Source organism: Schistocerca gregaria, chromosome 2 (genome assembly GCF_023897955.1).
Source record: "Schistocerca gregaria isolate iqSchGreg1 chromosome 2, iqSchGreg1.2, whole genome shotgun sequence".
In the NCBI taxonomy this organism is placed as follows: domain Eukaryota; kingdom Metazoa; phylum Arthropoda; class Insecta; order Orthoptera; family Acrididae; genus Schistocerca; species Schistocerca gregaria.
The window spans coordinates 274,908,056-274,920,463 of NC_064921.1; the positions used below are offsets into that span (position 1 = coordinate 274,908,056).

Genomic DNA, 12,408 nt, shown 5'->3' on the forward strand with positions numbered 1-12,408 from the left:
GCAGTTCTGTTTGCCACTGACAATTTATTACTCAGGCCATGTCGGTATGTGTCATGTTACTTACAAATGTGCTCAGAGAAACATCCCACATCTTATGTACTCTGTTGTAGGAACCAACTGTATCATTTACATAGTGTTTACATTCTATAGCTTTCTAACTTTTACCTCTTACAATTCTTCGCGACATTAATTTCGTTGTGTGGCTCTTTACAGTATTGAAGCCTAGCTTTACAGTGTTTTGTGAGTATGTAATGCGAGTTTATTCATTACTAATGGAGCTGAGGACATTTCTGACTGCCTTTACCTCACACAAACAGGTGTGTACCTTTCAAATAAGTCACGAGAGTTAGTGCAGAATACGAATCTGCTTATGGCACAATGTTGCCATTGCCACTACTACCGGACTAAAATCTCAATAGCTCCATCATTTCATTTTAAAAACGTGACCCACAGTAGCTTGCTGTTTATTTTTCAAATTACATGCTAGGCATAAACAGAAAATTATTTTATACCACACTAATTAATGCACCTGTGCAAAACTTAAAATCTACTAACAGAAAAACTTTAGAATGGCATAGAAAATAAATGGAATGTTACTAAGATTACATCAAAATAAGATTCTTGTTGCTTTCTTCTTCATAATATTAATGAAATGATTTTAATTAAAAGATTATTTCCGAACTTCTACTACTAATGTGAAAGTTTGTTGTTCGGCAAAATGCTTACTTATGATCTACTTATGCACATGAAGAAAATAAATTTGTCTTAAGACTACTATATACACTGTGAAATGTCTTACATATTAACATATTTGCAAATTCTAAAAGTATTTAGATAGGTACATCCATTCTAGGAAATGTTAACTCAGAAAAATATTTCTTTATATCCTGGTGTAACATGCGACGGATTTCATTCGACACTGCTCCTCTGTTGGCCCACGCGACGTAATATGTAGTGGCAAAATGTTTCGTGAGGCTTTACTTGTATAGTATACAAATATCATTTAATTATACTGGGCTTTTCAACAGAAATAGGTACATATTTTTTTGAAAGGTCAGTCAGTTCGTTTTGTTCCACAGTGTTTAAATAAACCGATTCATAAACTTTGGAAGGCCAGGGGGGAGGGGGGGGGGGCAAGCGGTTCTAGGCGCTACAGTCTGGAACCGCGCGACCGCTACGGTCGCAGGTTCGAATCCTGCCTCGTGCGTGGATGTGTGTGATGTCCTTAGGTTAGTTAGGTTTAAGTAGTTCTAAGTTCTAGGGGACTGATGGATGACCTCAGAAATTAAGTCCCATAAAGCTCAGAGCTATTTGAACCATAAACATTGCGTCGTATTTCCTGTCTACAAGACTGTACATCAAATTCCTGTTAACTGGGATGTGTTTGATCTGGCAACACAAGAAACTGATTGCCACATAAAATTACCTCTGATTTCATCTATTTGATTCGGACTCCTTGACATAACTTACTGTGAACCAACTTGCTTTTAATGAGTGGTAGGGCTATCCCCTTCCCATTCCCTTTTAATACACATTTGCCACAAGAAAGGTCAATTACTGAATCTCTTTCCTGTAAGAAATCTACTCCCTATATTCAGTTCACTTATAAAGATTCACAAACCAAGAATGTGCTCTCTATAGCTCCATTACCTGCCTCAAGTAATACATGTGTCTGCATACGTACTCCCTTTAACTTACTTCCAAACGCACCAATGATCCTGCAATTGTGTACCGGCAGCGTATGTTGTGTCTGAAGTTCACAAATCTTATTAAAGAATTCTAAAGCCATAAAATTTGTAGCCGCGCCTGTGTCAACAGTAACTGTGGTTGGTATTCCACCTATTACTACCTGAAATGAAGCTTGGATTTTTTCCTTTTCTGTTACTTTACATAAACGTGTTTCTTCGCAAAGTTCATCATTCAGATTTTTGCCCTGATTACATCTTACTAAATACACACTCTTAAGACATTTGCCCCCTGCTTCTTCCGCGTTCGCCGTCTGACGGCTGTACGAGGTCTCATTCAGATTACCGCCTCTGAAGTGTTGGTCGTAGTGTTGCCCATCACTTCTGTAACTCTTGCTAGTAGCTGTTGTCTCCCGTATTGTCCAGAACTATTGTGTTCAGCGGCACTGTTCAGTGGTGTAGGAGCGCCAGCTGATTGTGTATCGGTTCCTGTGTTAGGATGCCAATTACTGTTTGACTGCTGTGGTATCGGTTGCCAGCGGTTTGCTTGATTGCTATTATCATTGTTGTAATTACCGTACTCTGTATGATACCTGTTGTCTTGCCTATGCCACTTACTAAAAGGAGGAGAACTTCTTCCATCCCTTGGTCCTAGGTTATTATTACCATTGTAAGATTGAGGGAAACTATTCCCATTTTTGTTACCATTACCGTTTTTATTCCATAAGTATATTAGAAGGAGAACTGGCCGCCCCCTTTTCACAAGCTACGTGAACGGGTTGTGGACTGGACATTGTTGCCGAACAGCTGTTTGGTGTCGCTGCTCGAGATGTCACAGTCTGCGTCTCTGGCAACCTATTGACACGTAAATCAGCCTCGCCTGCTGCGTTTTTTTTTCTGCTTCTTGTGTAAGCGCCTGTTTCTATTCAGAAACACTGTTTCGTGTTTTCACCTAACATGTTTGCAGAAGACAAAGCTTCGTTTGTCGCTTTCTTTACGGCTACACGCAGTTCGTTCCGTAAACATTCTTGAAGTTGGTCAACTTTCATGTTCAAGTGAAGAGTAAACTGGTTGCCTTTCTCTACGAACTTCGTTTCTACAGATTTCTCCTGTTCAATAGTGAATGCCTGTATCTGTGTGGCTATTTGCTGCACAGAAGCCGGCCGCAGTGGTCTCGCGGTTAAGGCGCTCAGTCCGGAACCGCGTGACTGCTACGGACGCAGGTTCGAATCCTGCCTCGGGCATGGATGTGTGTGGTGTCCTTAGGTTAGTTAGGTTTAATTAGTTCTAAGTTCTAGGGGACTAATGACCACAGATGTTACATCCCATACTGCTCAGAGCCATTTTTTTGCTGCACAGAATTTTCTAATGTACTTTCTGTTGCATTAACTTGTTCGACCTGCCTGATTACATCATTTACAGCTTCGGTCAAGTTCTGGTATGTTTTTCGCGTTTAATCAGATTCATCACTAATATTTTTGAAGTTAGTTTCAATTTTCCTGAATTTTCTACCACGGTCATCACGAGTTTTCTTGTAGATGATGTGCTCTGGCGTTCAAATTTTCATTTTGTAATGTTGTTATATTATTTTTCATTTCAGTGGCAGCAGTTTGAACTTTTCTATTTAAACTGTCTGTCACATTGAGTTTTACGTCTAAACTACCACTCATCCCAGTTTTGATTTCAGTGGCTGCAGTTTGCAGTTTTGCATTTAATATGTCTCTTACTTTTTTTCTGAACATCTATAAAGTGTGCATTTTGTTCATGAATAGCGCGATGTAAACCTTGCATCTTTCTCCAAAAATATGAAGTTCCGCGAAATTAGTAGGTACTGATTCACTCTAGGTGCGCTCTTCAGTGTGTTAGGACGTAAGTGCATTTTCACTCGCCCATAATTCATTATTTTGAGTTTCGTGACTCGACATATTTTGCTCATCACTGTTTACTTCTGATTCTACTCTGGGCGGTGTAGACATTTTAATATTTCTACCGACTTTGCCCATGAATTAAAAAAAAAAAAAAAAGAAACACCTCACCGAATTTAACAAAAATGACCATTAATTCTCCTCAGTTTTCACACGGCAGGAGTTACTGTTGATGTACAGCGATTTACAATAAAACAAATTAGCGACGATTCTCAGTCGTTCTAGAAAGCTGTCATCTTGCCGACTTTACGTTTTGGAAATTGCACCAAAAATTTGCAAGCTATTGCGAGCAACGTTTTTTAGAATTTAACACTCTGTCTTTTGCACGCCAGAGCAAAGGAAAACTCTAATGCCCGTACCTCCTTAATTACTGCACTTCAGCAACGTCTCGAGTCGTGGTTTTTTCTTTTAAGGATCGTGATCCACGTCTCGTGTTACCCAGCTCATTGAAGTTGTCTCATATCTCGTTACAGTGGTTTTTCGTGTAACAGAAATATACAATTTTTTTTAGATGCCAAATTTACAACAACACATATACATACATATATAAATAACTCCTGTCACGGTCACCAATCTTGTGGTGGTGGTTTCTTTTCTTTTTTCTTTTTTTCTTTTTGTCTCTTTTGAAATTAGATATTGAAATTTTGGAATTTGGTTACCACCATACTTTTTATTTAGCTTGGCTTCTCTACCGGGATTGTCTGTTGGCGAGTATAATTTTGGGTTGTGATTTATGCCTAAAAGCTATTGGACTTTGTTTTGCTACAAGCGAAATTTTAGATGCAGGTTCTATTTTTGAAAGCACTCCAAACGTATTACACTGATTGGTGCCGTTACTACGCGAACATTCAGCAACAGACATCCCCACACAAAGTACGCCACATTTACATTTGAAATTCATGAAAAAAAGGCTGACGAAGAAAGGTTTGATTATTCTTAATTACAGACACAATGAAATTAAATTATTATTATTATTATTACGTGAGCACAAATAACAGAATCTTTACTTAACTGTGACCGTACCGGACAATGGCTGATAAAGAAGAGAGCGAATAAAAAAGGTTGCCAGTCCCGTTCATTTAACATAGATAATGAAATTACAGAGAGGTTTTATTGTAAACATAGTCCCTATTAAGCAGCGATAAAATCGTCTCAGCGCTACTGCGCTAAAACACACAGTCACGAAATCTGACAACACTTGGGGAACAATACACCGTCGAGGTCTACGTCATTAGAGACGGAACGCTAGCTCGAATGTTGCCAAGGATGAGGGAGGTATTCGGCCGTGCCCTTTCAAAGGAACCACAGCGACATCTGCCTAGAGTGATTTAGGGAACTCAGGTAAAACCAAATCTGAATGGCCAGATGCGGTTTTGAACCTTCGTCCTCCCAAATGTGAGTCCAGTGTGCTAACCAGTGCGCCTCCTCGCTCCGTCCTACCATTCGAGGACAAGTAATGAACTCCCCGCAACAAAGTGCCATTACGCACCATTGGTTGGACACTGGCAACAGACTTGGGAATTACTGCCCCCTTAAAAATCTGCCATCAGCACTCCAACACAGGCGTTTGGAGTGACACAAGGAGTAGGAAACGTGGACTGATAGTGAATGGCGTCGCATTACGTTCAGGATGGATCGCAGCTTTTCACTACCTCGACTGACCATCCTCGGCGAGTAAAGCGGCAACTAGATCAATCTCATTCTTTGAATGCTTTGGAGAGGCACAACTGTGTTACTCTTGGCATCATAGCGTGGGAAACCATCGAGTACGACTCCAGGTTATGGCTAGTAGTGGTATAGGTAACTCTGACGGCATATCAGTACGTCACGGACGTCCTACGCCCTCATGTGCTACCTCACATGTGACAGTATCGCGGTGCCGTTTCTCCGTAGAACAATGCTCTTTCACACATGGAACGTGTCTCTATGACCTTACTGAGTGTTTTGAGGTACCTCCATCGTTAGAAAGGTCCCCAGATCTGTCTCCGACAGAATATTTGTGGGACCATATACGACGAAGAAAGATCCCCAGATCTGTCTCCGACAGAATATTTGTGGGACCATATACGACGATCGTCGCAGCAGCAGTATCCAGTTGTGGATCACCTTGCCTCACAAGTGGATACAACGACTTTGTGACGCCCTTCCTAACTGAATCACTGCATGCATCCAGGCTGAAAGGGTGCACCGTCATACTGATAAGCGGGCTCATTATTTCTAAATTACACTCGATTTTGTTATCACTGAAATGATATACGTTTCAACACGAGATGCTTCATTTTGTTTCCTCCTATGCCTCTGGGTGCTTCACTTCTTATGTCAGACTATGTACATCCACCAACCGTTTCGCAGTATTTGGAGTTCAAGTGGTTCGTCTCATTTCAGCTATCAAATAATACCACGACTGAAAATTAAAAGAAGGAAAAGGAAATCAAATTCGGACGTATAATGGTCTTATGGCCTTTATACAACAAATTAAACATTACATTATACTACAGAACAGTAAGTGTTAGTCAGTTTCGCATAGAAGCACCAGAAGTCAATAATCTCGAGGTTATATGTAATGTGGCAGTCTTAGCAGAAATATATGTTGTCGAAATACATTATTATCTTCGAAGGACACACAGAATTTCGAACAGAATTTTGTGTCACAAATATCTTCATCATGATTAAAATGCTATTTCCAGCAACAAATGGGCTGTCTAGAGTTTACCACATTTACATATTTTATAAGATACTGGGAGTCCCCAGTTCATCTCCATAACATCCTGAGGAGAGTCAAAATTATCGCTGTCATAAAACCTAGAAAACCACCTAACAATCCTGGAAACTTCCTCCCTGCAAAATCTGTTAGAGAACTTTTAAGACTTTGAACGTGGCTGCGTTGCAGTAATGTGCATCCAAGAGCTAAAAACTTTTAAGACAAGGCTCTACAGCAGAAAGCTGCTGATTTTATATCCTGTATTTTAAGTGCGTGACACTCACATGTACTAGACAAGAGTCAACGACATAGATATAGAGAATATGTAGATATAGATAATATGTAATTCTATGTACAATTCCTTCTCAAGAAGACAGTTTTAAAACTTTTGATACCATGGTCAGTGTTTGATAAACCAGTATTGTGAACTTGTTGGCAGTTATTTCCAATCCACTGAAGCTCTATGAGTGAATGTCTCAATGTCGCCTTTCAGACGCAATGTGTCCTATGTCTTTAATAGGGCTGTTATTACTTTTCAATTATTAAGCCTTATACAATCAATCGTGACTAGCTTTATAATTCACGACTCCACGTTCATAGATCTTCCGCGCCTACGATACGGTTCCTCTCTGAGCCCTGATGCTGAAGATGTGCACTATAACAAAAGACCACAAACTGTCAAGATTATCGACTCATTGAAAACCGTATGTAATTTGTGGAATTACACGGCGGATGAAGCAGGTGAAGAAAACAGAAACGTGGTCTACGCAGGGTGGTGTACTGACCCCAGACCTTTTCATTATTTATACCAATGGCAAATGGCTGTCGAATGACACTAAGAACTTCACACATATTGATGACAGAGAAGTAACCATCCAGGGCAGTGTGTGTGAGGAGCTGGAAGCGACCCTCGATAAAACTGTAGGGAGGCTCAAATAACACGATGTTCCTAACCAATTTAGGCCTAACCCCCCAAAAAATGTTTGTCTCCTCATTTTACCAACAGACATGCGTCCATATCGTATTGTGTTATACAAGAGGAAGGCTTTTGGAACCCTGTCTGACATACTGATCAGCACTCTATTTTCTTGCATTCTGCACGCCTCGGTAACGACTTTTGCGTTTGCAGGTGGTGGGCAGAGCAGACACAAGGAGAGACGGTTTCTCGCAGCCACCCCGGCTAGCGGACCACTGACCTCGCGGGTGAGTATGTCACAAAAATCAATTAAAATGATTATGTTACCATCAATCCGTAACATCAAGACCAGAAACACCTTTATGGAATATTTCTGTGGTTCTTAGAAAAGCACAACTATATTGAACACTTGAACACACAGGATTAATGAACCACAACCATATTTATTTATTAGTTCGCTATCAACCAGCTTTCGTCTTCCTAGCCCACCATCAGGTAACTTAATAATGTGCGGATAGTCCACACATCATTAGCGAAAGACCACAGGCGTACAAAGATTGTTTTTTCAAAGATATGTGACATTTTATGGCTATATCAATACAAAAACACAATCATAGTATAATACCCAAGAAAGCTATGAACAAATAAACACTATGTTACAATACATCCAGAGATTAAAAGTATGGGGATGTATAAGCCAAACATGTTGTAGGCTACAAGTGAGTAATGACACAGATTACTATGTTATATGCCCAAGCTGGTGATTGTGATTAACAGGTCCAAAAACGGGAGGAGGGTGGCAAAGGGGAGAAATTAGTCCATGCAATGTGGGTGTGGAACAGTTATAACAAGTATATTATCTAATTATGAGACAACTGTTAACCGACTGCTGCTTCGTTAGTGAGGGTGAGTAATGCAACAGTGTTTGGTCACTAAACGACCAGGTCGGAATTCTGTAATTGATGTTTATTTACGGCCACAAATTCGGGTAGTGTTATTTCATCATCGTCATCATTATTATCTGCTTCCAAGGATTATGTGCTGTAATCGCCTTTCCCGGTCTTCGTCGTCCATCCATCTCTTACGAGGTCTAACTGTTTCCTTTTTCCAGTCGTCCAATCATTCATTATCTTTTTTTCGCAATCTATTTTCTTTCGGTCCGTCAACATGATCCTCCCATTTCCTGATATCCTCTTACATCCTGTCATTAACTGGAAAGATTTTTAAACCCGATCTTATTGTTTCATTTCATATTGTATTCATTTAACTACAGCCTCTAACATATTCCACGGACTTCAGCTCTGCTGCCTATATATATATATATATATATATATATATATATATATATATATATATATATATATATATATATATAATACTGTGCATGTTTCGGAACCATATACAAGAGTAGCTACAGGCACAATTTTATACAATTTCGTTTGTGATTCTTTCCTCGTTTTTTTTCCAAAGTTCTTACAGTTATTCTGTAGGTAGCTCGATATTTATTAACATTCTTTTCAATGTCTCTGTCATAGTCAAAGCTAATATCACATCCTGCATAACTGAAGAGGGATTCTTGTTCTAAATTTTTCTTATTTATTATTATTTCCGATCTGACTGGATTCTTTCCTTTGAAAACCATTATCTTTATATTATTTGCAGCTACAGTTAAGTTTTAATATATTGCGTTTTGGCTCAATCTATATACTGCCCTTCGTAAATTACTACTGCTTCCTGTGTAATTATCTAGTTATTACCATATAACACAGTATTTAATGGTACGTTAGATCCAATTTTAACTGCTAAATGTGTTTCGTTTTCAACTTCATAACTAGGTCCTGAGTATGCAAATTAAATAGAGTGGGTGATAGACTGCACCCCTGTCAAACACCTTTGTTTATCAAACATTCATCTGAAATTTTCGAACCTGAACTTATAAATAATTTTGTATTTACATAAAGACTTTATGTTACTAGTAAGATGTTTTGGAAAACCATTTATTTACAGTATTTTCATCAAAAGGTGTCTTTATACTTTATCAAAGGCTTCCTCAAAACCAATAAATGCTAAATTTATTTCTAATCCAAGTTTCCTACGTTTTTCAATAATTTGTCTCCCTATAAATATATTACCATTACAGAACGTTCCTATCTGAAGCCTGACTGCTCTTCTGAAATTAAGGCGTCAGCGATAGTTTGTGGCCTCTCATTAAAAAGTTTCCCGTAAATTTTATATCCTTCATTTAATGAACTTATTCCTCTATAATTTCCTGTGTCTTTCCCATTGCCCTTTTTTAAAAATATATATAGAAACAGCTATGACTGTGTTCGATTCTTCTCGAACAGAACTGTTCTTCCAATACGCAGTTAAAAAGTAGACGAAGCAGAAATGTAAAATTGTTTCTCCGTATTTTATTAATTCAGTATTAATGCCATCTAGGCTAGTAGCTTTTCTATATTTTTTTTAATTTAAGGCTGCTTCAATCGTTTTATGTCCATTTGGTCTATAGAGTCACTATAATTTTTATAGACTAACTTTCTTAACCAGCTTCATCACACCATAAAATTTCTGTTGTGTTAGTTTTCTATAATGTTAGTTTCCTCTATGCGTAATATCACATTTCATATCATAAGACGACATTAATTCATAGCATTTTCAGCAAAGTTGGAATCTTCCTTTTTCAGTCTCCTTCCAAGCTCAATTCAACCTTTTAATCCCATACAAATTCCATTACTTAATACAGCTATTCTTTTAGCCTCAGGGTCGTAGTTACAGCTCTACCTGATTGACCTAGATTTAATTTGTCACGCAGATTACAGGAAGTTCTATAAATTTCAGTCTGTTCCAAATGTGGAATCTTACGCGTATTGTTGAATAGAATGTGGACAACAGTACTTCTAGTTTGAAAAGGTGGGGTATATTTCCTGGATTTTAGTTTCCTGGTAAGTACCTATGAAGCCGTACATACATGAAGCATGGGGTGCTCCTTTTGTTATCAGTGTGGCTTGGTGCTATATGAGGAAGTAGTGCTGTTATCCACTGTCCCCTCTCTCTTCAAAAATGTTCAAATGTGTGTTTATTCCTAAGGGACCAAATTGCTGAGGTCATCGGTCCCTAGACTTACATACTACTTACAGTAAATTATACTGACTTACGCTAAGAGCAAAACACACACACACACACACACACACACACACACACACACACACACACACACACACACGCCCGAGGGAGGACTCGAACCTCCGACGGGAAGGGCTGAGCAATCCGTAGCATGGCGCCTTAAACCGTGCGGCCACTCCGCTCGGCCCCTCTTTCTGTTGTTATCAGTTAGGGTAGGACTATCAGCATTGCTGTATGCTATTGCTTTTATTGTTTTTTACTTCATTAATTACTATAAATATCGTCTTTGCCCTGATGCTCTTATAGCTAACAAGCCATTTGCTTGCAGAGTTTGTGAACACTCATACCGTAATAGGCGCCGATTGTTAATGAAGGTCTTGCTGCCACCACGGTCAGCATTATGAAACCCTGCTTATACTCATGCATATGGAACCCCATTACGAGTGCTTCAGTTTTGTTTTCCCCGTACTTGCAGCCCCCGTCCCTTCCCTCTCACTCTCTCCTCTACCTGGCATGACAACTTGATATTTTTAATGTATACTCCAATGGCTGCAATACAACGATCGCTGACATCCAGTATCTACCAAGTACTGTTCCTCTCCAAAATCAGTGTGGCTAATCTCTAGCAAATACAACCTGTACACTTCTGGCCATTAAAATTGCAACAAAATTTAGAGGGCACGCCACAAACTTCACATTGTCATTATGTGTATTACATGCTTGAATGTGTAGATGATTGGAATTTTAGCACAACATCTAGCAGTAGATGTGACGAGCGCCATTTTGGAGATATTCGTTCACAGGGTCTGCGTAATAATAATCTGCTCTTTGTGAAAGTCGCTTATTGCAATGAATTTCCCCATTTGGCGGCCCTATCTTCGCTTTGCCAGGATGATCCCCCGTCCGTGTTTGCTCCACTTACATACTTTTGCTTCCGCGTCACGTCCGGCAACGCCCCTGTTGGCAGTGGTCACAATGATTTTGCTTATCAGTGTATAACTAGTTTCATAAATGTATAGAATTTCATTGGCGGTTGATGTTTAAAAAGCTGCACAAAACAACCCAATTTGTAACAACAAGAGAACTGTGGAAAAAAGGTGGAAACTGCTTATGACGGTTTCTAGCGCACATTCCTTAATGTGATTCTAAAATCAATCTCTAAACTGAAGTACCGTCCAAAAATCATGACATACTCCTAGATACACTATCCTGTAGGTACGATACTACCCCCTACTACCTGCCCAAATAAGGATCACCAACCTCATTTTGATCTGTGAGTCAGGGTTAAAATTCTCTATACATACGTAGCAGTAACCAATGGCCTGTAGCATCCAACTGCTTCATACTACTCTCCGGTCTGAGCACTGGTTTATAAAATGAGCACCGCAAACTGTAATTACATCGGTACCAACCGTTTTTATCATCGCCTCTACAAGCAACACAAGATCACAGCGTGAAGTGAAAACCATTGAACTTGAAGCACCCATTGGAAAAAACGGGATTTTTTGTTTTCTATGACGTCGCCGAGCTCGCCTCGTTGTTATCAAACAGTACTTCCAGAAAGCTGAAGGGTCCACGTTCCGTTATGAGGTCTCTACCTACTGAGCAAACGCACCCACACTGAGTCACACCTTTGCCCACAAAACCCAGAAACCCATCGAGCCCTTCAAACTGTGCACGATTAACATGTAGTACTTATCAATTTGTGAGGTTCCTACTATCTCAAACACCAATTATTTGCTATCTATATTGGAAAGCTGTATTGAGGGTGAATAACTCTCTCTCTTAAGGGGTGGTATGCTGCAGCGATGAGTTAGAAGGCAGTTCCCATGGTCGGAATGCATGCAGTAAGGCTGCTAACTCTATATGGTTTTGAAAATACGCCAGTAGGTTATTGAGTCCGAGCAAGTCAAGACAGTGGATTTAACTTGGCCGTCTTAAGCGAAGGTGTACTACCGAGAGTCCACTTGACGTAATACATAGTAATGGCAGGCTATGTCATACACGGTTTGTTAGCGTAATTCCACAGTACAATAAACTATTAGTTGTTTGGAAAGG

The 12,408-nt window shown here is 39.5% G+C and overlaps 1 protein-coding gene across 2 annotated transcripts in view; it reads left to right on the top strand.

Annotated features, from left to right (window-relative positions):
* The window catches only part of LOC126336865 (potassium voltage-gated channel protein Shaw-like), a 1,557,807-nt gene that overhangs the window by 1,124,695 nt on the left and 420,704 nt on the right, over positions 1-12,408 (top strand). The window contains exon 2 of one of the 2 annotated variants that reach the window (XM_050000963.1): positions 7,441-7,514. The gene's annotated coding sequence lies outside the window, so the exon portion shown is untranslated. Of the gene's footprint in view, positions 1-7,440; positions 7,515-12,408 lie in introns of those variants that run through there. The other variant, XM_050000964.1, reaches the window with a different exon arrangement.